Genomic DNA, 26669 nt, shown 5'->3' with positions numbered 1-26669 from the left:
TTGGAGACCTTATATCAATCAGGCAGGTAGTTGCCGTTGTCCTCACACTGGAAGTACTGAGCTTTTTGTTATGGTCGCTCTTTGTTGCCTCTGTGATCTATTCCAGTGACTCACTAGATTGGTGAAGTTCTCACACACTTGCAAAGTCTCCTTCCGTTGCATTGATTGCATTGGGTGCAGTATGGTTTTGTTGTTTGGGTGCTCCAATGCATTCTAAAGACTGGTTAGAGCTAGTGTTATGGCACAGATGAAAGAACCTCATGTGCTTTTTTTTTAAATACAATATTTTCTTCCACTTTTTTTGAGATCCAATGTGTGAAGTGATTAATTCTATTTAAAAATAAAAGTCATTTGAGACTGTTTGCATAATGTTGCTCTGCAGGTGTTGATCTTTTAATTTGTACTTCAAAGTTTCCACATGGCACTTCAGAATTCAGTTGTCAAGTTTACAAATTGATAAGTGAGATGGTATCTATTGTAAATAAGACTAAGCTTGGAGGCATATGACAGGCACCTCAAGATTGTGTAATTATAAAGTAAACTAAATAGACCCTAAAAGATCTGTCTTGGAGTGGACAATCTCTGTTATTTCATGCTTTACATTGTAGACATTGTGCAGACATGTCTATGTGTTGATAAATGCACCAAAGAGATCTAAAGGTTCATAGAACTTCATCTAATGATTTTCATTGATCCTGTTTGTATGCATTCTTTTCTGTACGTATTTCTGTCACAAAACTGAGATATGTTAATAACTTATAATATATATTGAATTCGTACTGCATGAAGCCATTATACTAGACAATACAGATCCAGTGACTGTGCCAGTTACTAGATTGACATTGCCAATCAACATTGACCAGGACTCTAATGGGAGAAATTATACAGTGAAAAGTTCACGTAGAGTCCAAGATGTTAAGGAATTTGATGTGAGAGTATGTCAGGGCCACTGTAACCATAGATGCATTTGTTCTTGGAAACGTGAGTCCAGCTGATTCTCCTGAATTGAATTGTAGAAACAGCTTCTTGTTCGTTTTGACTTCTGTATTCACTGTATCTGTTTTCCATCCAGTCTCTATTCGATTGCTCTACTCTGTCCCATAATTTCTTTCTTTAAACAAGTGTGTGTGTGTGTGTGTGTGTGTGTGTGTGTGTGTGTGTGTGTGTAGGAGAAGGTCAGAGGGATATCAGGTCACCTGGAGCTGGAGTTACAGGCAGTTGTGAGCTGCCTGGTGTGGGTGCTGGGAATCAAACTTGGGTCCTCTGCAAGAACACTCTGTGCTCTTAACCACTGAGTCAGCTCTCCAGCCCCTCTGTCCTGAATGCATCATCGAGAGATGGACTTCTTCTTTCATCCAAGTGATGTGTGTTCTGTTGCAAAGTTGGGACTAGTTCAGCTTTGCCTATTAGAAGGAGTTGTTTTCATGCCTCATGTTAGTGTTGCTGTTACCAGAACATCTAGGTCTGTTAGTAAATGTTCTGCAAACTATTTCCCTTGTGAGAAGCAAGAGAAGCTTGAGGGTGTTAAGTGGGTATTTTCTGAGCAACCCAGTTTATCTGCGTTGTCTAATGTTATATAAGAAAGTTCTCCTGAACTTAGGTGCTTTAAACAATGATGCTTCTTGTTACCTGTTTTGTGGGTCGGGAGTCTGGTTCCTGTAGCTGGATTCGATGTCTCTAACATGTGGTTGTACCACCCAAGACTGCAGTGTCTTCTGAAGGCTTGGATGGAAACAATCTTTCAAGCTCTCCTGAGGTTATTGGCAGGATTCAGTTCCTTGAAGGCTTTTGGACGGAGAACTTCTGGACGGAGAACTTCAGTTCCTCCAGCACTCTTGACTAGAGACTTCTTTTAGTCTTTGCCTTTAGGCCTCCCTGTTAGGTCAATTTACAGTATGGTAGCTAGCTTCCTCTAGAGCAAGCGAGAAAGAGGGAATGTAAACAGTACAGAAGCCACAGTTTTTAATAATGTGTTACTAGTTGTTCAACAGAAGCAAGTCATTAGATCTAGCCCATGCTCTGGGTAGGGAGTTCCATACGGTGTGTGTACCATGAGGTAGAGGCCATTGGAAACCTGTTTTAAGAAGCTACCTTAGGTGGTGCCTGCAGTGGATGTCTCTCAACTGATACTCCTGTAAGATTCAGCATTTCCTCCTTGTATTTCTTCCAGTGATAAACCTGTAAGCCTGTCAAGAACAGGAACCATGCCTGTCTTGTCCCCTGCCGTGTCTACAAGGCCTGTATTGTGGTATAAAAGTGATAGCCAATATATATTTTTAGAAGGAGTGTGTAAAGCCATAGACTGAACAAAAAGATTCCTCTTCTCTGTTAACTAGTGCCAGCTTTTCCTCCTGCTGGCTCTCTTGAACTTGCCCCAGTTGCCCAATTCCTGCTAAGCTCCCTTGATGTTAGAACCAGTATTTGGCTCTCCTCACACTCAGACCTTCTGACCTTTGTTTTGGAAACTCCTTTGGCTCAGAGATCCGGGTCTCTGGACACTATTTCTATTCACCTACCTCTCCCTCCTTCCCACATAGTCCTTGCCTCTCATCACATGAAGAGGAGATTGCGATTGCTTTCCTAGAGGGAGTGATCCAGAGGAAAGGTTAAATCCTATGTCAACCTCTGTTGCTATGAAAAAAATGTGACCTAGTAACCTTGGGAGCATGCTGGGGCTCCTTTCTTGATACAAGCCTCAAGGAAGAGCATGCAGGGATGGCTGCTCTTACCCACCCCAGAAAGGTGTAAGTGTGAAGGTGACCTTCCTGGACATGGAATAAATGTTCTGTTATATTTAACCCTCTCACACACAATCTCAGTATTGTTGCATTGAAACTGAGGGCGCCCGCCATTAAAGAGAAGAGACCCGAGGCTAGGCACTTTGAAAGTGTGAGAATATGAATTTTCCTCATTGGGTTGAGAGTTGTGAGCTTGGCTCTGCTATTGTTGTTTTTAGTATTGTCATCCCTGATTCAATTTTTAAACAGTATTTATTTACTTGTGTGTGAATGAGCATATGTGAGCAGGCATACATGTCATGGTGCATGTGTGGAGGCCAAAGGACAACTTTGGGGGTTAGTTCTCTCCTTTCACCATGTGGTCCCCGGGGAGTGAGCTCACGTTATCAGCCTTTGAGGCAAACACCTTTATCTGGCCAGTCCTGATAGGTCCGTGCAGTTTGTCTTGCCTCCTGCCCCACAGGAGATCTTTCTAGTTAGGTATCTAACAGCAGGGTCCTACGAACAGGGACTGAGTCTCACTGCCTCACCTACTGGTTCATGATAGTTGTCTCTGAGCCCCGGTTCTCCCCGCTGTCCAGTAGAAGCAGGGACAGGACCGACCCTAAGGCTGAGAGGAGAATAAATGAATGGACACCCACACTGTGCTGACTAGTTTTATGGCAGTTGACACAGGCTGGAGTCAGGTGGGAAGAGGGAGACCTTCATTGAGAAAACGCCACCATCAGATAGCCTGTGGGCAAGCCTAAGGGACATTTTCTCGATTAATGGTTGATGTGGGAGGGCCCATCCATAGGGGTGGTGCCATCCCTGGGCTGGTGGTCCTGGATGCTATAAGGAACCAGGCTGAGGGAGCCATGGGGAACAAGCCAATAGGCAGTGTTCCTTCGTGGCCCTTTCCTGAGCCTCTGCCTCTAAGTTCCTGCCTTGGGTTTCTGCCTTGACTTCCCTCCTAGCCACAAGCTGTAAGAGGAAACAAACTCTTTCTTTCTTAAGGTGCTGTTCATCCCGGTGTTTTATTACAGTAGTAATAGAGAATACACACTTTCCGTGTGGCCTGGTATAAAGCAAGCATGTGATGAGTGCTTCCCACGTCTTATCTACACAGAGGAAAGAACATGTAAAATGTGGACTTAATTGAGGATGAAATTATGAAAAAAAAAAAAAGGCACTTGTAGACCAGGGTAAGCAAACCAGAAGCCAAAGACCAAGTTACAAGTTAGGCCTACCTCCTGTCGTCTCCCCCCCCTCCCCCACCGCATAGCTAGTACAAAAGAATGGATTTTTACATTTTTTTAAAATGTTTAGGAAAAAAAATCAGAAGAACAATATTTCATAGTATATTGAAATTACATGAAATACAAATGTCCTTGTCCACAAATAAAGCTCATCAAATAATTTAAAACAAATGAATAAACAAACCTTTAAACGTTTACACTGCAGCCACTCCTGTTCAGTTTGTCTTCTGTAGCTGGATTGGTGCATCTGTGGCAATTGACCGGGACTGGCAAAGACTGATGCCAGTTATGTGTTTAAACAGTAAGTTCTCACTTTGGACTAGTGGGTTGCTCTAGATTTTAGACGCAGACTCTGAAGGGGATGAGACTGGGTGATGGGGGAAGCCAGAGCTCTCTAGTTAATATCCTGCTTCTTCTTTTTTTAAATTTCAATTATAATTTTTTATTTGTACGAGTATTTTGCCAGCGTGTGTGTGTGTGTGTGTGTGTGTGTGTGTGTGTGTGTGCACTTGTGTTCCTGGTGCCTGAGAAAGCCAGAACAAGGCACCAGGTCTCCTGGAACTAGAGTTACAGCTGGCCGTGAGCTGCCTTGTGGGCGCTGGGACTCAAATCTTGGTCCTCTGGAAGAGCAGCCAGTGCTCTAACCACTGAGCCGGCTCTCCAGCCCCTGATGCTTCGTAAGTAGGCTTTTGTAATATGTTAATGCCCAGATTATGTATATCCTATATTCAAATTTAAGAAATGGTACATTCCAACACTGAGGAAATTAAATAAATTTATGGACATGGACATTTTGTATTTCATGGGATTTCCATGTCCAATGGAAATTATTTGAAATATTTCTTTGTTAGTTGATAAAAATTGACTATGTATTCAAGCTGCAAGTTACTGAACCTAGTTCTTAAAAAGACCTTCAAATATTAATTTGATTTCTAGATATTTTCACTAATTTTAGCCTGACTTTCTGTATTTTATGGGATCATTGACTAAAATGTAATAGTTAAGTATTAGGCTATAAAATGCTGTTAAAATGCTGGCTTGATATGAAAATAGACTATTATATGAAATTACTGCTTATTTTAAATCATTTGGGAGACAATTGCTAATGCCAGGTTAATTTAAAAACTACAGTTAATTGAGACACCAAGAAGGATTTATGTCCTGTATTTATCAAAGTACAATGCATGGCTCTAACTGGAACTGACAATTTTGATAATGAACTGAGCAGACATTAGGATTTAATTTTCAGTTCCTGAGTAATGGTGAATAATTGCGGTTCTTCATCTTAAGCTGTCATGCTTGAGCTGCTAACGTGTGTGGTCAGTCAAGTAAGGATTGTATGTAGAATTGTGGATGTAGTCTGACAGATAATGTTGGTCTCCAGCTCCTGTTCTGCTATGGGATCTTTCCCCAGATTTCTTAGCTTCAGTTTCCTGGTCTGTTGTGAATATTAAATGAAGAAAGATGTGAAGAACTTGGTAGTTGTGTTTGGAATTAGTGTGAGGTTATTAGTGTTCAGTGGTGCATTGTTACGATGTTATTAGTTAGGCTTAGCAAGATGATTTCATATCACCAATGTTAATTAATGTAATTGAGATATACTAACTTTAGTGGGGGTGTGAGTGTATTATGGGCTCTACCCATAATTTTGGAGTCATGATGTAGCCTGTAATTTACATAGTTCTTAGAATTTGAAAGCATGGAACATATCTTACCACAGAACTCTTCAGCTCATTTTCTGGGAGAGGCAACTCTCTTACCCACTCAAGGCATTGTATTCCTTTGTCTCTCATTTGGGGCATCTTGTTGAAGCCCCTTTGGACATACAAATTCTCCTGGCAGAGGCTCATGGATTGTAAAAGAGACCCAAGAACTTGAATTTTCTTAGCTTTGGTTTCCTCTTCTACACCATAGGTTTGCTAAATAGTATTTGCATCATCAGGCTGTTGTGAGAATTAATGGAAAAATACATGTGAAGGACTTGACAGTTGTGTCTGGAATTGGTGTAAACTTATTCCTGGGGCATAGAGAGAGGTTCTTCGTACCTCCTCAGCTTTCTCAAGACATGGCATGCACAGAAAAGTTCACTTTTTGTGTGTTAGTCTGGGGTGAACTGATGAGTGTCCCTTGGCTGGACATGCCTGGCTGGAATGTGGTATTGGGATCAATGACTTCTTTATACACTGGTGACCCATTTGTTGTTCTCCCATGCCTTATCAGGTGGTCAGCTTCTGGTTTGAGTAGAGCCTTGGTGCAGCAGTGGAATGAGAAGTGATCCAAGAACAGCAGATATGTCTGTGTGGGAAGAGGGAATTTATTGATGCAGGCAACCGAACCCCAGCCTTCGGGAGGTAGCCCAACAGGCGAGACTGTGCTATCTTCCTGAGCGTGGGCTTCTTCATCTGGCCATTGGAACTTTTAGACTTTTGTACATGGCCCTGATACATGTGTGTCTATTTATGTGTATATGCGTGTTACATGTAGTGTGGAAATAAACGACGGCTTACCAAATGAGAACAGAGGTTATATTTATTCAGAGCTCCCTTTAACAAGAGGGACAGCCATTGCCCTGTGTCTGACAGAGACTGCCAGGGGCTGGTGTAGAGTGAGAAAGCTTCCTAGTGACAGAAGTGGAGTGTTGTCCCTTGACTCCATGGAGGAAGCTGCAGAGCTAACTGAAGATGAAACCCATCTTGTAATTGGTTTGGGGCAGATATTTGGCTTTCTTTGGTTGGTCCTGAGTTGGAAGTACAGATAAAAAAAATTAGGGAAAAATTGGCAGTTACTAATCCCGACTCTTGTAGCTAGTTGCACAGGGGTCTTAGGCCAGGGTTCTGTCGACCCCACCCCATTGTGTATTTGCGCATGCGCTCCTCTCTTTTATCATTCAGGAAAGGCTAGATATCCATGCCTTTACCTCCCAGACCTTAGATCCTTTGTCTCCAGAATCAACTGTATCATAAGGTCTTCTTGACCTTTTTATTATTGTGTTACCATGGAGTCATTTAATGGGAGAGTAGATGTGCAGACCCTGGGTGGAACATAATGACTGAAATCATGACCTTAGTGCCAAAAATGGGAATAATTAATAGTCCTTGTAAGTAACTTCAGAACCAGAAACATCAATTGCTTAGCTGAGGCCAAAAGAACAAATTTCACAGGTCATGAGGATGAACTAGAGAGCCAAGACTTTCTGTAAGACCGTGTTTAAGTTTATTCTTTCCCACAGGCAGGGAACGATAAAACTGCCACTGTGGCCAGCCAGGAGGAAACGGAAAGCAGTGTACTTGTCCACCTGTGCTGAGGGCTTGAGACTGACCTGTCGCCATTCGAAGGTGGAGAGAGTCGTTAGTAACTTCTGCCAGAGTCAGTAGTAGGTTTCTTAAGGACAGTTCTGTTGGCAAGAGTATCGTCCCTGGTCGTTACCCAGCTAATCAAGGATGCTTTCATTTTGGAGCTCACATTCAGTCACAACACTTCATAGAACAAGTCTCTCTGTGTCTTGGAATATCATTCCTAAAATGCATGGAATGTCAGTTTGAGGTCAACAGGATCAGGCTTCTTGGCCACAAAAGCCTGGTCACCCACACTCCTAAGTGACTCCTTACTATACGCCTGTATGTAAGTAAGCCCATTGAATTCATTATTTTACCAAGCTAGACTTGGGTGGAATCATTGCTTTGGTTTTCATTGATGCCCTTTCTGAGGTGAGTAGATGTTTGTTAAAATTGCTCCAGTAAAAGTTCATGCAGTATTCTTGCTGGCCTGATACTTGGTATATAGCCCAGTTTCCTCAAACTCATAGCAATTCTCCTGCTTCAAACTCCCAAGTGCTGGGATTACAGGTATGCATTGGCACACCCAGTTTAGAGGCTGTTTAAGTTGTGGGAAGAGAGCTATATATGGTATCAGAGTCTCTTGGAATATTTTACTGTGTGTGTTTATAGCAGTAGACTGTAGTATTTGAGATGAGATCCTTGACCTATGGGCCTTCCCAGTAACCATTCTTAGGAGGATAGCTGGTGTGTAAACTGTATGGCTGTAAGGGCTTGTGGGAATGTCTTTGGATGAGGTGAAAGCCCACTACTAACTTAATACCTTTTTTCTTATTGTTAAAAGTTGTTTTCCATGGCTCGTTGGGTAAAGGTGCCTGCCACCAAGCCTGACGACCTATGTTCACTTCCTGAGATCCACATGGAGGGAGAAAACTGGCTCTTACAAGTTGTGCTCTGACCACCACCTCCATGCCATGGCATATGCATGTGTGCCCTCATGCTTGCAGGAGCATGTATGTGCATGCACACACACACACACACACACACACACACACACACACACAATGCAGTAACATTTTTAAGATGCATCAAAGAGTTGTTTTCTAGTCTATGCTAGAAATATCTTAAAGTTTCACTCTTTTCCATTTATATGATTAATTATGGTCTAATTTACATTTATTGGAGATGTTTGAGTATGGATTTTAGAATGCTTTATTTTACTTTTAGGATTTTCTCTTTTTACTCTCATATTTATTATGGAAAGACAGATCTCATAGCTACTTTCGTGGAACAGAACTATTGAAGATTTACATTCCATCTAACATGTGTTTAAGTTGGTGAAGTATGGTAACCCAGGTCACATGTACTCAAAATAACTCTAAATTCTTCTAGAAATAGAAGTCTTGTCTGGATTTAAGGAATCCTTAATTATAGCTTTGTGCTAAACTAAAGTCTAAGGTTTAAATTCTATAGTTTTCAGAATATCTGGCTCATGGATGGTGTCCTGGTTAGTTAGGTTTGTTTGTTTGTTTGTTTTTTTGTTTTTTGTTAACTTGACACAAGCTAGGGTTATTTGAAAAAGATCAATTGAGAAAATGCCCCCACCAGATTGGCCTGTGGGAAAGCCTGTAGGACATTTTCCTGATTAATAATTGATGTGGGAGGACCCTGCCCACAGTGTGTGCTGCCACCCCTGGGCAGGTGGTCCTGGATAGTCTAAGACAGCAGGCTGAGCAAGCCACAGAAAGCAAGCCAGGAAGCAGGGCTTCTCTGTGGCCTCTGCATCCTTTCCCCATGTTGGTGCCTTCAGTTCTTACGCTGACCTCTCTTAGTGATGGACTTAAGAGCTGGAAGGGTGAAAGAAACCACTTTCCTCCACTTGCTTTTGGTCACAGTGTTTTGGTCACAGCAATAGAAACCCTAAGACAGATGGGATGGAGCTGGCATTTTTGAGGTGTAGAAATGTTGATGGGAAGTCGAGGGGGTTTGTTCAAGGAAAAGAGGATGGACAGAAGTACACAAGGGAGAGACTGGAGGATCAGGGAGCCAGAGGGAGAGATACAGGGAGCAACAGCAGGAAAAGGGAGAGGATGATTTCCTGGAGAAATCAGTTTATGTTAAGATCCTCAAATTGTTCATTAGATTGGGCCAAGTCATTTTTTAGGAAAGTGCTTTTAAATCAGAATTTTGTTTGGAGGTCTCTCCATGTGAATAACATTGGGTCTGAGAAATGGTATTCCTCCCCTTGGCCCCACCAACGTGACTCGCAAATAAACAGTTATTTCCTAGAGTTCTATTGAAGATGGCTTTGGTGGACTTCAGTGGGCTAGGCACATGAATCGGGGCTATAAAGGAAGGGTGCAGCAGAAGTAGTATTTTCCTTTTTTTCTTTCTTCTAGAGGAAGAGAAGAGTTAGACATAAGTTACCTGTGTGTAATGGCGGCATTTGGTTGAAAGTGATGTTTGTGCATTCTGTGTCCTGTGTCTAAACCTCCAAACCTTTGGCTGGCCTCTGCAAGCACCAGTCTGACAGGCTGTGGCCCTCCTACAGGAAACCCAGAAGAATTGCCCTCTCCGGACTGAAGCCAGTATCTCAGGGTAAACGTAGAAGATGGAAGGAAGAGAACATTATTCTTTTTTTATGGTCCACATAAAGTTTCCCCATGTGAGCGCTAATTTGGTTAAGAACCACAAAACTTCCAGACTGTGCTTCTAGATTAAATAACTTTGAACCAACACAGGGTCCATGCTCTGTGGTTCTCTTATGGGAAGCAACACTTTGAGACAGCACAACTCGGGACAAAAGCGAACAGAAGCATGCAAAGGAATGGGCTAGTTTCTCCAAACAAATGGGGACCAATAACAAAGCCCAATCCTAGGAAATGAAGAATACACAGCCAGGAACTCAATATGAGTAGAATTCACCCACACACTATTTTACCATATCACTGCAGATTTGACACTCTGTGAACAGCAAGGCACAAGGGACCTCTTTGGGTACCACATACAGTTTAAGGCTTGAGTCCATGGCAATAGACAGTGCAGACCAAATCTCTGGGGACCAAGAAATTTCCGGGTCAGCTGAAAGGAAACAAAGACTACCCAAAGGAAAATAAGCAGATGGTGTTTGTCCAGGATGTGCTGCAGCAAGAGCTCCTACCATCATCTCCAGCGTTTGGCAGAGACTCAAGAGTAGGCAGAGCAGGGGGAAAGCTGTACGTGTAAGAAGGTTTCAGGTCCATGTTCTGATTGGTGGTCAGTGTCATGAAGAAGGAGGTGAGCTCACTAGAAGTGAGGCGTCTAACATGACTGGTCTGGGGGAGAATAGAATATTTATTTGGAAGCAGAAGTAATAATAAGGAAGTAGGCAGTCACTGACCAAAGCCTGACTCCCCTGAGCAGTTACGGCAGATGTTGTGGCTTGGCTTCCCAGGCTAGATGCTGTGGAGATAGTGGCCTGGAGATGTTGGTTTTAGTCCCTGAATAAGTGTCAGTGAAAGCCTACCTCATTGGGGGTTTTCACATACCATGGATTAACCCGCTAACAAATGCTATGTTTTGATTTTAGATTTTATCCACTAAAAACGTAAATGTTTATCCACTGTCAACTACTAGATCATTAATATTTTCAGCTGTACAGATCAAATAGCCTGATTTGCAACTGCATAAAAGTAGACATAGGTATATGCAAATAGATAGGAGTATCTGTGTTCCAATAGAACTTTATTATTAACCCTGGAATTTGAGTTAAATCATTTTCATGTCATGAAATATTCTTTTTTTTTTCTTAACCATTAAAAATATTAAAATCAATGTGACTTCATCTTTGTCAGTTCACAAAATAGCACCCTATAGCCTACTGGTATCTGGCTGCAGAGGGCCCTGGGTGTTTGGCAGTACTGTGTGGCTTCTGTCCTGTGCCAGTGGGCCAAGGTGGCCATGAGCCTCTCTGAGCCCAATGAGTACCTCCGTTGTGATCTGCTAGAGAAGAACATTAACATTGTCCACACAGGGTTGAACCAGCCTCTGACTCTCATGAAGATCATGTATGGACACCTGGATGACCCAGCCAACCAGGAGATTGAGCAAGGAAGGACATACCTTCATCTATGGCCTGACCAGGTGGCCATGCAGGATACAACAGTCCAGATTGCTATGCTACAGTTCATTAGCAGTGGGCTGCCCGAGGTAGCCATGCCATCAGACATCCACTGTGATTATCTGATTGAGGCCCAGCTTAGGGGTGAGAAAGACCTGTACCAGGTCAAAGACATAAACCAAGAAATGTATCATTTCCTGGCAATTGCAGGTACCAAGTATGGCGTGGGCTCCTGGAGGCCTGGATCTAGAATAATTCACCAGATCACTCTAGAAAACTATGTATACCCTGGAGTTCTTCTGATTGGCACTGACTCCCACACCCTCAGTGGTGGTGGCCTGGGAGGCATCTGTATTGGAGTAGGGGGATACTGTGACTATCATGGCTGGGATCCCCTGGGAGCTGAAGTGTCCCAAGGTGATTGGTGTGAAGCTGATGGACTCCATTTCTGGTTGGACCTCACCCCAAAGATGTGGTCCTGAAAGTGGCAGACATCCTCATGGTGAAAGGTGGCACAGGTGCTATTGTGGAATACCACGGCCTGGTGTTGACTTCATCTCCTGTAGTGGCATAGCAACAATCTGCAATCAGGGTGCAGAAATTGGGGCCACCACATCAGTGTTCCCATACAACCTCAGGAAGTAGAAGCACCCGAGCAATACAGACTAAACAGACAGACATTGCCAATCTAGCTGAAAAACTCAAAGATACTTAGTGTCTGACCCTGGCTGCCAGTATGACCAAGTGATTGAAATTAACCACAGTGAGCTGAAGCCATATGTCAATGGGCCCTTTACCCCTGACTTGGCTTACCCAGTGGCAGAAGTGGGCATTGTGGCAGAGAAGGAAGGCTGGCCTCTGTGAGATCGGAGTGGGTTTGATTGGCAGCTGTACCAATTTAGGTTCTGGGGACTTGAGATGGTCAGCGGCTGTGGGCAGCAGGCACTGGCCCACAGACTCGTGAAGTTCCAGTTCACCATCACACCAGGCCTTGAACAGATCCACACCAGGCTTTGAACAGATCCACACCACCATTGAAAAGATGGCTAGTCACAGCTTCTGAGGGATGGGGGTGGTATTGTTTTGGCCAAGGCTGGTGGCCCTTACATCTGCCAGTGGGACAAAAAGACATTAATAAGGGGGAGAAGAATACAGTCGTCACCTCCTATGATAGGAACTTCACAGGCTGCAATGATGTTAATTCCGAGACCCATGCCTTTGTCACATCCCCAGAGATTGTCCCAGTCCTGGCCATTGTGGGAACTCTTAAAATCCAACCTAGAAACCAACTTCTTGACAGACAAGGATGGCAAGAAGTTCAAACTGGAGGCTCCAGATGCAGATGAGCTTCCTAGATTGGACTTTGACCCAGGGCAGGACATCTACCAGTAAACCCCCTACCCCCCGCCCGAGGACAGCAGTGGGCAGTGGGTGAGCATGAAGAGGAAGAAATAGGTCCTAAGAGGCACTTTATGAGTGCAGGAATCCCAGCGGTCTTCCTCCAGAGTCTCAGCTGCATCGTTAGTCTCATTCGGGTCATTAAAGCCCAGCCCTTAAGAGCCCAGACTGCAGAGGCTGACCAGTGAGGAAGCGGTAGCCAGTGCCCACCTCCCTGTACTAATTCTGGCTACAAAGGCAACATCATAAAGCTCGTTATGAAAATTTGGGGGAAACTGGAAAAGCTTAGAGAGGAGAGCAGATGCATGTCTTGCCATGCATGCATGCATGGCTCATCTCCCTTAGCAGGTGGCTGCCTGCATTCCTGTCTTTCTTTCACCAGGATTTTATGTATATGTTGCCCATATTTTTTAAACACTTTTACGGAGTTATAATTTACATGTAATACAACTCAGCTATTCAAATCGTGCAGCTTTAATGGGTTTTGCCGTACACCATTCATTTTTATAAATTTGTTATTTAAAAATCTTAACTGTGCTATTTAACAGTGTTATTCATATAATTATAATGATATAATTATGATTGTACAAGATTTGCCACCAGTTTTCTAGTTTTTAATCACTCCATGGAAAATTTATAGCCTTTTAGTAATAAGTCCCTATTCTTTTCTCCCCCTTCAGGCCCTGGTAACTGCAAATCTACTTTTTTTTTTTTTTTACTATGGGTTTGAACGTCCCAGGTATTTCCTATGAGTAGAATCGTACAGTACTTTTGCTGCTTTCTGCAGCCTTTTTTGCTTAGCCTGAGATGTGCACACTGTTTTCTAGTCATGGTTTTCGTTTACTATTCTGAGGCTGTTTCTGGGTAGGCAGAGGCCCGGAAGTGGAGGTGGGCCAACTTTTACCAGTCATACAAAAGCATTTAGGTTTTTTTTTGTGTAGGCCACAAGAGTAGTAAACTTTTTTCCCTCCTTCCTTCTATCCTCCTCCCTCCCTCCCTCCCTCCCTCCTTCTCTTCCTCCCTCTGTCCTCCCCCTCCCCTCCCTCTTCTTCTCTCCTTCTCTCTGTCCTCCCCCTTTCCCTCCCTCCCCCCTCTCCCTTCCTCCCTCTGTCTTCCCCCCTCCCCTCTCTCTCCCTCCTTCCTTCTCTCTGTCCTCCCCCTTTCCCTCCTTCCCCCCTTTCCCTTTCTCCCTCTCCTTCCCTCTCCCTCCCTCCTTCTCTCTGCCCTCCCCTCTCTCCCTCCCTCCTTCTCTCTGCCCTCCCCCTCTCTCCTTCTCTCCCTCCCTCCCTCCCTCCCTCCCTCCCTCCCATTCCTTCTCTTCCTCCTCCCTCTTTTCCACTTCTCAAACCCTTGCTTCTTCCGCTTTCTTCCCTCCTTCAGTTTTATCTTTTCTTTCCCCATTTCCTTCTCCTCTTTCCTCTCCAGGAGGAGCTGTAGTGTTCAGTGTGGATGCTGACTCGTGGGGAACTTTCCCAAGTCCCATGACGGTGGGAAGACATCTCCATACAGGTGGATGTGTGATAGCCATGGAGTCTTGGGGAGAGTTGCTGAGTCTGAGTCATGATTTGCAGCCCATCATGGGAGTAATTCTTAGGACAACAAGAAAAGAATGCTCTTATTGCAGGCCTAATTGTTCCCTGGTTGTACTTTAGCTTCCATGGCCCTCATATGTTATTTGTGAGGCATCTTTTTTATGGAAAGCTCACAAGATTCACCCTATGAACATAACCTCCACTTTTATAGAGACAGGCACATTATATACTACATAGGCTGGCTTGGCTGTTACTGTCTGCTCTCAGTGATGGCTCTCTTCTTTTTGTTTTAAGCATAAAACATTTAAAAGTACAATTATTGTGTGTGTGTGTGTGTGTGAATATATTGGGAGTTGGTTATCTATTTCCACCATGGGAGTCCCAGAATGAAACTCAGGTCATCAGCCTTGATGGCAAATACCTTTGCCTACTCAGCCATTTTGCAAGTGCTACTTTTTAAAAGTTCCTTTTATTTACATTTACGTTTTGTTTATATTTACAGTTGTGTGTATTTACCACCATGCGCATGTATAGGTTAGAGAACGACTTGTGGGAGTCTTGGCGGCCTGACGTCTGGCCAGCTCCACCTTGTACTTCCTAATGTCCTTCTCTCTATCGCATGGTCTGATGTCCTCAACTGCCAATCAGACTTACTAGGTTTGTTTTTAATTTTTTGGTTATTGTCATTTTCTTGAGCCTTGACCATCTCCATTTGGCGACCTTCCCTTTTGAAGCTGTCTCCTATTTCTCTTACTGGTTCCGATAGCATACCAGTATCCAGTTTTGTGTCCTAGACGTTAATGATTCTAAGCTGCTGTTTTGCATGTGAGTGATTTTTGTCTTGTTGGAACTCTTTTAAGCAGGCTTCATTTTTCCTTTCACATGTTTCAGGTCAGAGCTGGTATCTTTGTCTGCCTGGACTTCATCATCCCACCTATAAGCCTTCAGATCATCTGGTGGACCTTCTTATTTATCTTTCTTTTCTAGTCTGTCCTGGGGCAGCAGCTGCCTCCACAGTCTTTTAAAGCCCACACTTTGCCTACAGAATCCCCCGCATGCTCCATAACACGGTTGAAGAGACTTTTCCTGGTCAGCTCCTTCTTCTCTGTAGTTCTACTCTAGTTCCCTCATGGCTCAGCTGTCTCCTGCCCACCTTCCCACCTCCGCTCAGGAGGATCTTTCCTGTTCTCATGTTGCCATTTGCCCACTTCCCTTTTTCTTGCCCACCTCATTCTTCAGCACTCAGCTCTTCCATTGCCTCTTCAGTGACCTGCTTTCTCTTTCTCCTTCCTCCGTGGTGCTTTCAAATCACTTTTATTTCAGCCTTGGAGAACACAGTTTCCCATCTTGTCACTGTGACTCTGTCTTCCTTTCCCATTAAATGATATGCTCCTTGAGAGATGAACCAACCCTACTCTTTATTTATAAGACCCCCACATCTGTTACAGAGCTTAGAGATGGCAGGGGTTATTAAAAAGACTTTTGTCGCCATGAGGGTAGGGTTCAAATCTAGACTTACTACTTACCAGCTGTTTGGGTTTGAAGAGGTCATTTTTTCTGTACTTCTTGGTTCCTGATCTGTGAGGTGGAAGTAAGACTATGTGCCTTGCCTATTGGTAACAGGTATTTAGAACACTGAACAGCTAATAGAGTTTCTTCTGCAGAGCAGTGCTGTACAGTGTTTATGATCAGGTGGTTCTGGTGTCTGATTATTTTCCCTGAAATCCTAGTTTCCTAAGTATTTTTTCTTAATTTTGCTTTCCCCCTGGTCTCTTTTTCTGAACTGTATATTCTTGGCATAGTAGGAAGGTTTGATGTAGGAGGGTGACAAGAAGTAGGAAAAGGAGAAAGGGACTTGAGAAGCTGCCTTCAGTGGGCAGCAGAGCTCTAATTTTAACTCGGCAGTTGTTCTGTGATAGACTCCCCAGTCTGGCTCCATACTCCAGTTATGGTGATGATATGGTGGAGTTTTTAGCAAATAAACCAGATTTTGCACTTGTGCACACTTTGGCAAATTCATGCACCTGTGTTGAAGTAAATTTCTACCAAATAAGTTATCCACTTGTCAAAAATGTCACTTTAGACCATTGATTGTTTCCAGTCATTTTATTGTTTAGCTTTTCTGCTAAGCTCTCCATTCAGAACCAAACGTTCTTCAGATCACCTTACGGGTAACAGATGAGCATTAACAACAAGAGTGCTAATAATGGCTTAGGGTACAGAGTCCCTGTGAGCAGCCCTGCAGAATGTTATTTCATTTTACTTTCATAATAAACGCAGGGAGCAAGCACCATTCTTCCATAGTAGTCAAGGAGAGCAAGGCTTGGAGAGGGTGGAGACTTGGCCACATCCATTCACTGAGTCAGAAAGTTGACAGGTGAAACAGAGTCTGACCTGAAGCCTCCTAGTCTAGGCTGCTAGGATAAAGTGTGTCTTTGGATGTAGTTGTCCTTTGAAAACCAAGCTACACATGACCAACTTGGTAATAGTTATGTGATAGTTGTGGTGTGTAACTACACTGAGCATGCAAGCCAGATTAAAATAATGCTTTTGTTCTATTCAGTTCCTCATGCCAAGAAAGTAACATTGTAGGCAATTGCAGTATAATTGTGTGACAGTGCCTCTCTTACCTTATGGTAATAATTATTTAGAAGTTTACACAAAGTACACCACCAGGCCAGAGCCCAGTTACTCCCTTGTGTTTAGTGTTAGACTATGTCGGAGGATAGAGAAGGATGAGAGACAGTAGTGGGTGGATCACTTTAGAGATATGGTTTCCTTCAATCAAGAACCCACGCCACAGTCAGGTTTGTTCTCGGATTCTAGAGAGGGACTTGAGGATCAGCGGGGCTTAAGTTCAATCCATTGCCACTAAATGCTAGGCACCAAACCTCACACCCAGGATGCCAGCTCAGGGAGAACAGTATCTATTCTGATGTCATGATCGACTGCCCCCTTTCTGTGTAGTCTACAGTAGAAGGTGCCTTTATCCATTTATTTGAGAAAATTGGGGCAGAAGTACTAGGGGAGAGGAAGCTTGTAAATGGTGTAGTTCTGTTTGGCAGGTTGATATCTCTATATAAAATCAGCTATACATGCAAAGGGTCATAAATGGATGGCGCTCTGGGAAGTGATTTCCTTGATGCTTGCAGTATTTTAGATTTTAAAAATATTACCTTGTGTTATGATGCAGTGATTGTTCATTTCACAGAATATAATGTCTCATCAGAGTTTAACGTGATGATAATGAAATTAGACCTTCAGAAGTGACTGTGGTCTTTACATGGCTGAAATAGTTTTTCTGCCTGTGTAAAGCAATGGCTGACTGCTCAGTGTATATGCAGGTCCACCTGTGAGACCTGCATTTGCAGGCCAGAGGCTGCCATGGCTCCATCAGTAACTTCTGTGGACACACATGAGTGGCAAGGGATCCAGAACACCATTTCAGATGTTAATACTGAACACTGTGGTGTGAAATTTTGGGGTGTCTAGAAAGCAGAGTCTAGCTCCTAACAGACCCCCAAAAGTTTGCTGCTATGTGGATGCACATAGAGCTATATGGGCTGACCAGGAGAGCATTTCTAGATCTTTAGAGCCCTCTGATTTTCATACAAAAACCTGGACATTAACTTTTTTTTAAAATCAGCTGATTACATACTGTGTTCCTTCTCCTTCCATGATGCTGATTCTTTTTTGTTTGTTTGTTTATTATGTAGACAGTGTCCTGCCTGCATGTGTGCCTGCAGGCCAGAAGAGGGCACCAGATCTCATTAAAGATGGTTGTGAGCCACCATGTGGTTGCTGGGAATTATACTCAGGACCTCTGGAAGAACAGCCAGTGCTCTTAACCTCTGAGCCATCTCTCCAGCCCGGACATTAACTTTTAAAGTGCCAAGTTATGGAAGGTAGAGGTGAGAGGTTGCAACAGAGAATGCAAGGCCTGTAAAAGATACATTACTCTTCGATGATTTATCAAAGAGTTTGTTAACCTCTTCTTTAAATATCAGTATGGGTTTGAGCTCTACTGTTTATTATCTGTGTTATCGAGCAAGTTACTTTTCATTTCTGAGGTTCAGTTTTCTCATTCTTAAAGTAAAGGTAATGATATTTGCCTAGCATAGAGAAATTAAGTCAAGCCAGGCATGGTGGTACAGACCTATAATTCCAGTTATTTGGGAGGCTGAGGCAGGAGAATCACAAGGCCCATTTAGGCTACAAAGTGAGTTTAGAATAGCCTGGAGACTCAGTGAGACCTTATCTCAAAGTGTAAAAAGTGAGGAGAGGGCTGGGATGTAGTACTTGCAATGTGTGAGCCTTACCCTTGATTCCTAGCATTACAAAAGCAAACAAACCCTAAACCAGATCAATGACATAAAATGTGGAGTGTCATGCTAGGAACATCGGAAGAGCTCAATAAACAGCTATCCCGATACCCACTGTCCAAAGAGTAATATGGCACCAAGGAGGAAACGGAGCTTGGTTTTTCTCTCTATAAAATGACTGAGGTCTGGTCTCAGGGGTCAGGTGTGAGTCAGTAGATGAAGGATATAAGCAGATGCTAACCACACACATATCAGTTCAAACTCTAAACCAAGCCTAGCCAAAGACTCAGTCTAGCCAGATCAGCTCACTGTGAAAGCAGGCTAGTGCTCAGATGGACTTTACTGTAGGCCATTTATGTCATGCCCAGGCCCATACCTGTATTGCTGTTTTAGATGCTTTCATGTTAGCCTAGAAAATTATGTTGGAGAAATTAGATCTCATGTTTCCAAAACAATGTTGAGTGAATTCTCAATGTGACCGATAGTGATTTGGGGCTTCCCTCCTGCTTTGATTCTCTAAAGCCCTCATTAGAAGTAATTCAGGGCAGCTATTGTATTTCACAACCAGTTTTGATTTGATGAGTTGAGGGGCACGAACCAGCAGGAGCTAATGGCCTCGGTTGGACTGTGCAGCTGTCTGATTCACTGGGCTTCTGTGGATAGCCTTCTTAATTGGGAACAATCAAGGTGCTCCTGAGGAGTTTCTGAGACCATGTGGTTCTGTCCAGTCTGATTAATCCACTCCTGGTGGTAAGTTCTGTCTGGAGCAGACAGAACAATTCAGTCTTCTCACAAGTAGGGGTGGGGCCCAAAGGCTTTAAGTTATTTTGGGATTCAGTGGATTTGTTTTTATTTGTCTGTGAGAGAGAGAGGAGCCAGACTGTACCCTGAGATTGGGTGATGGAGGAGTCGAAGTACACAACTTGACATTTTCCTACTTGGCACAGGATTCGTTGGAATGCTAGACCATTTGACACATTATTTAGAAAATAGATTTAAAATTTTGTACATAGAAAATGAAATGATAAGAAAATGAAATGATAGGTCCATTCCCTTCCTAGAACTATAACATGCCCTCATCTTAATATGCTCACAACTCCTACTTTTGCTAATAAATGGTCAAAGGTTTCTTTGTTCAGCAGATGCATCAGACTGTCTTTAGAACAGCGTTCTTTTCCCTCACAGTGCTGTGTGATTTTAAAAGAAGAGTCGGTTTTGTTTGCCATCCATTTGCATGTCCTTGTCTTTTGTACATTTCAGGATGAACAGCTAACATAAGAAAATAAACACCCTCCAGCCCTTGGCATTTGATGTTGCATCTCTGTTTTTCATTTGTTCCGTTTTTGCTTATTGTTTCTTTTACATGATTCTTCTAAAACAGAGATCTGTTTCATAATGCGGAGATTCAAGCACCAAGAACCACTGGAGAGGGCTGTGGTAAGCAGCTCTCACTTTGGAGAGAGGATATGAAACTGTTGAACAAAGAGCTCTTTCTGTTGAAGGGATGGTTAGGGTGTTACTGTGCAGCTAAGGCTGGACTTGAACTTGCAGAACTCCTGCCTTAGCCTCTCAAGTTCTGGAGTTACAGGTGGGACTGACCCACTAGGCCCAGCTCGGATAAATAGCTCCTATAGAAGAAGGAAATCCTACTCTGTATTTGTCATGATTTTTAATACACTGAGTATCTCTCAGATGTTCCCAATGCTTGAAATTTAGGTGCTTGTTGAGAAAATGACAAGGCTACCATGAGAGCCCTGCTCTGGTAGTTGATCTTGGAGGGCTAGGACTGATTCAGACGAAATGCGTGGAGAATTTACAGTGTTCTGCGACACTGCAGCTCAGCACTGTTGACATTTTGTTTTGGGAGGATATGCTCTGAGCATGGAGAGAAGTACAGTCGCATCCTTGGTCTGTCCTCATTACATGATAGTTGCATACCATCCCCAGCTGTGACAAACAAAAATGTCTTTAGATTTTGTCATATGAACTCCAAGTGGGCAGAACTGTCCCTGATTGAGAACTGCTGATGTACTCTATATATGAGGAGAATGTGGCAGCGATTACTGGTGCCCAGGAAGGAGCCATGCGGGTGAGTCATAAGACTTTGCAGATGGTTACTAATCCTCATTGTCTATGGGGAGAAGACAGGGTTCCATGTGTGTGCACTGTTTATGCACACATCGGCAGATAGTAGCATGTGAAAAGGCTACAGATTGGTTTGAAAGTGTTCTTGAATTCAAAGATGTTTTGTGGGGTTACAGAGATGGCTCAGTGGTTAAGAACACTTACTGCTCTTGCAGAGGACCAGGTTTGGTTCTCAGCACCCACACGGCAATTCACAATCATCTGTAACTCCAGGTTCAGGGGATCTGATTCCTCTTCTGGCCTCTGCAGGCTTGTGCATGATTGTGGTACATCAAGCAAGCAAGCAAACACATGCATGCACACACGCACGAGCACGCCTCAAATATTAAAGTAGCTTTTGACTAGTTGGTATTTTCTCACTTAGAAGATTCTAAAAATGTGAAGGGTGATGATGTCATAAGTGTCTGGTCAGGTTTTAAGTACTGGGCCTACCTGGTACTTGCCATTTACTTCTTACCCAACTTTGGGAACTATTTAGCTTCATTTTGTCTTGGTTTTATCATCTTCAAAATAGAAATAGATTTTCCATTTAAGTTAGTATTATTGTAAGAATTAAATGTGAAATTGCATTATTGCCATTATAGTGAGTAATATATAGTAAATATTTAATAAATGGCAGTCTTTATTATTTCTATTGGAGGTACACATTTTTTGTCCTTAAATTCCAGAACAATTAATTTCAATAAACTTTAAGTGCTAGAATGCTGTATTGGAGGGAGATGGGGAGACTCTCTGGGAAAGTTTAAGGAGAGGATGAGTTAAGATAATGTAGGGTCATAAGGTAGACCAAGAGGGATGCATGGATTGTAGATCTGTATTTGATTAGGCTATAGGGCCATAGCCGATAAAGAAATGGGTTCAGTGGATTCTAAGTCTTGGAAATTAAATGAACATGATAATAGTGGACCTACCTATTCCCCCACAATGATCCCTATTTTCTAGATTTGTGGCTTTTTTGGGTGAGAGCAGAATCTGTGACTTGCTTGTAATCTGTAGAATACAGCAAAAATAATGGTATGTATGTTGGTTACATAGGATTGGAATGCTCAGTTTTCAAGGAGACTGTTTCTTACTTTAAAGACGAAAGCTGCTATGTTTTGGGATGCCCAAGGAGACAGCTTCCTGATCAGGAACTTAAAAGCACCAGTCATAAGCAGGCAAGAAACTGAGGCTATCAGTCTGCAGTGTTCGTGAACTAAGTAAGTGCCACTAATGGTCATCTGAGCTAGGAAATGAAGCCTCTCCCAGTCTAGTGAGGCCAGTTCAGTTAGCGTGGACTCTTAGGCATATAAACAATGAGACATTAAACATGTATTTAAAATTGTTATATTTTATTTATTTGTTTTATGTGTCTGGGTATTTTGCCTGTCATGTATGTCTGTGTACCACAAGGAGGCTAGAATAGGGCATTAGAATTCCCAGAAATGGAGTTACAGTTGGTTGTGAGCTACCATGTGCGTGCTGGAAATTGAACCCGAGTCTTTTGGAAGAGTAGCCAAGTGCTCTTAATCACTGAGCCATCTCAGTGTCTATACATTGTTTTAGGCTGCTAAATTTGTGGCAACACCCTTATATAGCAATAAATAATACATGGTCATGGAACACAGATATCTTGGGACTTTCAGTAGACAAAAATACTTATAATTCACCAGGTCTATCTGAACTTGGCCTTTTTCCCTTCATCTTGTCCTATGTCCAGTTCTTTGGGAACATTTCTAACATACCAATCACAACCAACCATATCTTTGAGACTACCTTGATTTCTTTTTTCCTCTTCATAACTCCTTTCCACATTGGTTTTCAATTCCAACTGATCTCTCTTGACTTGGTTCTGCCCTTTTTATTCTTCCCATACCTGCTTTAGTGTAGGCTTTAATATTTCTAGCCTGGACAATTTCAGTGGTCTCTATACCTATCCCTCTCCTCTAGTCAAACCCTCCCTACTCTGTTATCCACATTGCACCACTATTATTATTATTATTATTATTATTATTATTTTGGTTTTTTGAGACAGAGTTTCTCTTTGTAGCTCTAGCTGTCCTGGAACTCCCTCTGTAGACCAGGCTGGCTTTGAACTCACAGAGATCCACCTGCCTCTGCCTTCCAAGTTCGGGAACTAATGCACCACTACCGCCTGGCCACATTTTTATTTTTAAATGTGAACTGGACTTGGAATCCCCCTCATAATAAACCTTGAATGGCTTCCGTTTAGGACAAAAATACAAAGATTTCATTCTGGCATGCCCTGCCTCCACCTCTCCCTCTAGTCATCTTCCTCTTCAGGAATCATAGGTCCCCTCAAGAAGCCTTCCTCAGCCCCGCTCCCAGCTGAGCACTCAGAGTTCCTGAGAAGTATTTCATTATGAGTAGTGTTGATTGGCTTAGTGCTTATCTGTAATCTTCCAGTGGCTTGTGACCTTCGTCAGATGGATCTCATGTCTGGTTCTCCACAGTATCTCTGGCTTCTACTGACAGCTATAGTAGAGGTTTGGTAAACATTCGTTGCATGCATGCATGCATGAATGCATGTGTGAATGAATGGATACACATGCCAGGGCTACATCCATCTGAGCACTTGTTCTCCAGGCAACCTGCGATCTCCTCTAACACACCTCCCCAGAATAGCTCTCCTGCCTTCCTGGGTGTGAGCTTCCTTCCTGTTCACACCTGCCACCTCAAGTGTGAGTCTGCAGAATCTGGAGGAGCTCATGTGTTGAGCGGCCTTATTTTCTCGGATGTTTCCTTCCAATGGTTCCTTTCCTGCGTCACTGTTACGGGTGAACTTTCCAGGACTGTAGTCTATAAGTGTAATTTTCTTAGAGCTTTTCCTCTAGCTGACCTTTAAAATCATTTTTTGTTTTTTAGGTTTGCTTATTTTATGTGCACTCCATGCATGCCTGATGCCCATGCCCTTAAAGGTCAGAAGAGCACACTGGATCCCCTGGAACTAAAGTTAGGGGATGGTTGTGAACCTTTATGTGGCTCCTGGGAGCAGAACCTGAATCCTCTGCAAGATCATTAAGTGCCCTTGGCTGCTGAGCCATCTCTCCAGCCTGCTCTATGCTGCACTTACTGTAAGCGAAGAGCAACGGCAGTATGCATTGTTTTGTATCCTCTGGAGTTCTGTTTCTTTTTTTTTTCTCCTGTGTTCTGGTAATTGTTTTGACAAGGGCTGTGATTTGGTCTGTCAAAATAACCCCTGATTTTATCTTACATCAAGAAATATTTTTTTTTCTTATTGTTTTGAATGAATGCTTGAAAGAACTTCCTCCACGTGTTGAATAGGCCATGTTGGTCTGCTGATGCTACTATGACAAAATACTGTGTGTGGACTTAGTGGTTAGAGCACAGGCATAGTTTATCATAAGCTCTGGGGTCTGGAGAGACTGGACCAGAGTCCTGGCAGATTCAGTGTCACATGGGGACCTTCTCTCCTCGTTAGTGTTTTGTTAGCTCAACACAAACTAGGATCATCTGGACAGAGGGAACTTCAAGTGGAAAAAAATGCCTCTGTCAGATTGGACTGTAAATGTATTATGGCCAGTGCCGCTCCTGAGCAGGTGGTCCTGGGTTGTATAAGCAAGCGAGCTGAGTGAGTCAGGAGGCGGCGGCCAGCAAGATGCCTTCCCCCTTGTCCCTGTTTCACTCCTTGACTCCAGGTTCCTGTCTCAAGTTCCTGCCTTGGCTTCCTTTAGTCACGGACTGTGGTCAGGATGTGGAAGCCAGAGAAACCATTCCCTCCCCAGGTTGGTTTGGGTCAGGGTGTTTGTCACAGCAATAGAGAGTAAATTCGGATGTCTTCCTGTGTCATGGAGGACTACTTTCTTACTGTGTCCAGAGTTAAATGGAAGGGGAGAAGGAACACACACTGGCTCTTTAGTTAACATCTGGTCGTTCTACAGCCAGTGTCTCTTCTGCATGCAGGACATTAATCTTGTCATGGCAGCTCCACTGTTGTCCATCCAACCCTAATTAACTCCAAGGATACCACCTCCATCTGCTATCACCCTGGGAGTTAGAGCTTCAGCACAGGACTGATGAGGGACCACAGAATTCAGTTCCTGACACGGGGATGGCAATGGCTACAGTCGGTGCTTGGGGGAAAGAAAAAAGCATCCATGCAATTCCACAGAGAGCCGGGACCACGAGCTGAGATTTTGTGCTACTCATTGCCTTCACAGAGCAATGATGGATTCAGAGTGCAGAGTATCTTGATAAAGTGTCATTCACTTTCTCTCTCTTTTTTTTCCCTACTTCTTTCTCTCCTTTCCAGGGCAGGTTTGGAGTTAAGTCGTCCTGGAATACAGCTCTGATTGTGTCCCTTTTTTTGGGCTTGAATTTTGTAAGCTTTTGTAGCCTTACCTGAAAAACCGATTAACGTCCATCCATCTCACAGGGTTGCTGAGAAGGTCAATAAGACAAAACAGGAAAGCTTTGCAGTGGAGCTGCATGCCCACACCCGCCACGACCACCAGCTCTTCCTCTAAAATCATGAGACTCCCTGTATGTGTGTAGCGGTAGCGGGCTCTTCCCATTGGTTCCTTCTTTCACTGTGCAGCCTGTTTCTGGCCCTCCTGTTTTACTCGATTCCTGTATTTTCTGGCTTTTAAAGAATTAGCACCACCACAGAACATTCTGGAAAAGGAGCTCAGCCATGATGTGGCTGTGTCTCGCAGCAGGCAGCTGTCAGTTACTGGGGCTGTTGGACATGAAACATGTTTGTTCTGATGCTAATACAGTGTAGCTGGGAGATGCAGCCAAGCTTTAAAAAGGCCCAGTTTTTTTAGTTCATATCTGGTAATTATAGGGCTGATATATCTTGCTCTAGCAGCCTGGGTAATTGCACAAGGGGGGTAGGATAGGGTAGGGCAGGTGGGTGTGTGCTCAAATGATCTACTCACTCCGATGGTGCCTTCCCTGTTTCTGAACCTTAGGTGTTGGTGAGATGAGCAGAGGGTAATTTGCTTCCACCCCAGGCCCTAATTTCATTGTCACCATTTTGGTGAGTGTGTCCCAGGCCTACTCTATTTATGCCAGTTAGAACTCCAGAACAAACTGTTCTGTAAATATTGCTTTAAAAACTAATGCAGCACCGCCACTTTATTCAAAAATAAACTTTAAAAGCTTTGCCTGGGAGAGCTGTCTTCTTCAGTTTTTTTTTTAAAGTTGAACCCCAGAGTTTCTGAGAGTTTAAATCGAGTAGTATCTCACGTTAGTCATTCTCTCCTCCATCTTTTCCTCCTCTTTCCTGTTATTTGGATGGTAGCTTCAAAAGTGGTAGGAACCTAGATTCAGGAAGGTCTTCAAGCAGGAGCACCTGGAGTTAAGGCCAGCTTGGGATAAAGTGAAAGCCTGCCTCCAAGATAAATAAGCAAGAAAAAGCACCCTACTTATTTTGTTTTCTTGTGAATGTTTTGAGCTCTGTAGGTTGCAGTTGTTTTCTTACTCTTTACTCTTTCACTCTTTGTTCTTTGCTCTTTTGTGGGGGGGGGCGCCACCCAGCTCCCAAATAAATCACACACGGAGGCGTATTCTTAATTATAAATGCCTGGCCTTAGCTTGGCTTGTTTCTAGCCAGCATTTCTTTTTTCTATTTTATTTTTATTTTAAATATTTTTTTTTTTCATTTTACATACCAACCACAGTTACCCCTTCTTCCCTTCCTCCTGCCCCCACCCACATCCCCCATCCATTCCTCAGAGAGGGTAAAGGCTTCCCATAGGGAGTCAACAAAGTCTTGCCAGCTTTTCTTAGCTTAAATTATCCCATCTATCTTTCGCCTCTGGGCTTTTACCTTTTTCTGTTTCTATATATCTTCTTTCTTTCTTACTCCGTTGCTGGTTATGTAGCTGGGTGGCTGGCCCCTGATATCCTCCTCTCCTTTTCTTGCTCCTTGATCTCTCCTCCCAGATTTCCCCTTCT

The 26669-nt window shown here is 43.3% G+C and overlaps 1 protein-coding gene and 1 pseudogene across 1 annotated transcript in view; both read left to right on the top strand.

Annotated features, from left to right (window-relative positions):
- The window catches only part of LOC131919797 (aconitate hydratase, mitochondrial-like), a 40446-nt pseudogene extending 27641 nt beyond the window's left edge, over window positions 1–12805 (top strand).
- Erc2 (ELKS/RAB6-interacting/CAST family member 2) overlaps window positions 1–26669 on the top strand; it is a 690578-nt gene that overhangs the window by 51932 nt on the left and 611977 nt on the right. The window lies entirely within an intron of this gene.

Source organism: Peromyscus eremicus, chromosome 9 (assembly GCF_949786415.1).
Source record: "Peromyscus eremicus chromosome 9, PerEre_H2_v1, whole genome shotgun sequence".
Lineage (NCBI taxonomy): Eukaryota > Metazoa > Chordata > Mammalia > Rodentia > Cricetidae > Peromyscus > Peromyscus eremicus.
This window is presented reverse-complemented; position numbering and strand designations above follow the sequence as displayed.